Consider the following 2,627-nt stretch of genomic DNA (forward strand, 5'->3'; position numbering starts at 1 on the left):
CATTCTTTTGCCACCCGGGTATTATCAATTTAGCAAGCGCCCGGCTGTTTGCTTGCCAGTGTCCAAGAGAATGTTGACAAGAGATTTTAAAGACATTTGCTGTGTCACTGCCCCTTTCTAAAGCCTGACTCTACGTCACAGAGATGATCTCATAGGTTATTTCCTAGAAGGTTTCCAGTACAATGTATTTCTTAAATTGAACGCTTCATGGTTTCCTGCTCCGCTACAAAAGAACCCGGTTGGGATAGAGTCTAGTGGAGCAGGCAACGTTATCCGGTCCTGTGCAATCCTTTAATCAATACCAAACTGCCATAACTTTGACTTTTTAAACCATTATGTGATACCACACCTACTATCACATATTTCTAAAGAAGCCACAGATTGATGCTATCTGTCAATTGTCCATTATGTTAACCATGACATCAACATCATTTTTCAGGCTTTCTGTTGCTCTCTTCCATGTCAAAATATGTTGTTGGAGATTCAAAGAATGGGGAGGCGTATGTTAGGGACATACCTGCTCTATTGTAAAGTCCTTTTTGGCGTTTGTCACCCTTAAATCTGGACAAACATTGTGTTTAACTGACCAGAGCGGAATCCAAGTCAGCATGGCAGATATTGAGGCTTAGGATATTCTTAGGAAAACGACTGTGACAACTAACAAGGTTGTTTTGAGAGGTAACTAGTTAATAAGCTACTGGTTCTGATGATTTTCTGATCACCTCCTGTGCTATATACCCGGAGGTTTGATTTTGCTTTAGTTCAGCTTGACAATGACAACTTTTCACATTATGTAATCATATGCATATAATTAAATAATATGATTTCACACCCTGCAACTCGACTAAAAGATCTGTCCTTGGAAGAAAACTGTAGATCATCATGATGATGGATCAACAAACCCAGTGTCATTATAATTTTCTATCACCAACAGATTTGAACAACTAGGTTCCTGGCTTGATTTGAAGCACTTTAACGGGTCAAAACTTCATGAGTACCTCTTCAAAAAAGAGGTACTCTGTATATCTCAGCTGTTTTGTGCACTAGACTGTATAGACTGCAACAAAGGCTACTTGAAACCAATAATCACTGAAATGGCTGCGAGTATTCCTCTACCTGCACAATATGCTACTTAATGGAAAAGAAATCAACTTGGCTTCACCCGCCTTTTGTTCAAAGGTCGACTAAAATGTATTATGAAAGGGTCTTCTAAGTGAGTTAATGTATAAATCATTGACCTGTGGCTACAGCCTTGTGCAATTGGTTGTGCAAATTGCTGCTTCAGACAATCTTTGAAAATGCAAGTTTGCAAGGCACAGTTTTGTACTCGTGTGGATGCTCTATACTACTACAATCCAAGTCCAAGAAGATATTTAGGTTTCACCTTGCTTCCTCATCTTGACACATTACAACAGCTAGAGAAAGTGTTATGTTCATTTTATTACACTGAACAAGGTAAAAATTTCTCCTTCTTATTATGCCCTAGATTTGGGGCCTTGTGTCCTGAGTTACAATTTACTTGTACATACAATGTCCTTCCAATTCAATACTGAGTTACAGTAACACAACCAAGCTCAAGATCTCGGTTTCCGCCCTTAATGTACTGCCAAGGTTGTGATAGCAATAAAACAATAGACTTTGTTTTCCCACTTATCCTCTTACAGCTGCAGCCTGGGATGTATCCCAGTTATAGGAACACCCCAGGTGCCACTGAGCTTGAAATCTTAAATAACTGCATTGGGCAATGTTACAGGTTCAGCTCAGTACAACACCTACAGGCAAATGCATATATAAGATCTACAGTATTTTACTTCATTGCAGGCTTTTAGCTAGGGGGTGTACATGTCCAGGGTGTCTTTTGGACGCCCTGTACTGAAAATAATAAGAAATTGGACGCCCTACTTTTTTGTAGGGCACCCTAAAGACGCCCTATTTTTTCCACTCCCAACCCCTGCCATGCACACATGCCTCCCTTCAGCCTTACTATAAATACAAAAATGATGGTTTACTGAAGGAAAAAAATCAAATTTACACCTGAAAATGCAGAAAGTAGTGTTTGAGAGCCTTATGAATTTCAAAAAAGCCCCCCTAAAATCTTGCACTCAGCATGTCTTCACTGTGCATAGCATACAATTAAAAAAAAATGGACGCCCACCAAAAAAATCCTAGCTAAAAGCCTGCTTCATTGCTTTATTGGTTTTAATCAAATTAAGTGTGTGTATACAAATGTAAGCAACAAAGATGTATCCGGCTTGAACAAAAAGGAAGATATCCCTAGTTTTTTCATGGCTGTATTAAGAGGATTATCAAAATGTCAAAACATCATTGACTAGACCAAAATTCAAGTTTAATGCTTGTAACTTAATTTGTTACGTGCTGTAAGTAATTGTGACAGGTGTATTACGAAGTTGTTGTATAAATGCTATGCATTTTACACAGTGTATAATTCCTTCAGTTTGAGTGAATAGGACAGTGAGACCCATAACTGAATGTCATATATAGCTCATGACGTGGTGTGTTTTGGGTGTAGATGGGCAAGTTGTAAATAATTGCTATTCCAGCCAAGGGGATAAGACGCAGCTGTGACACATCTAAGGTCCGAGGTCTGGAAGTGCATTCATTGCCGG

The 2,627-nt window shown here is 39.0% G+C and overlaps 1 protein-coding gene across 1 annotated transcript in view; it reads left to right on the forward strand.

The window, feature by feature from the left end:
• The window catches only part of LOC109474793, a 22,696-nt gene that overhangs the window by 3,212 nt on the left and 16,857 nt on the right, over positions 1 to 2,627 (forward strand). The gene's annotated exons all lie outside the window — the stretch shown is intronic.

This window comes from Branchiostoma belcheri, unplaced genomic scaffold (genome assembly GCF_001625305.1).
Source record: "Branchiostoma belcheri isolate BF01 breed outbred unplaced genomic scaffold, Haploidv18h27 scaffold32, whole genome shotgun sequence".
NCBI lineage: Eukaryota > Metazoa > Chordata > Leptocardii > Amphioxiformes > Branchiostomatidae > Branchiostoma > Branchiostoma belcheri.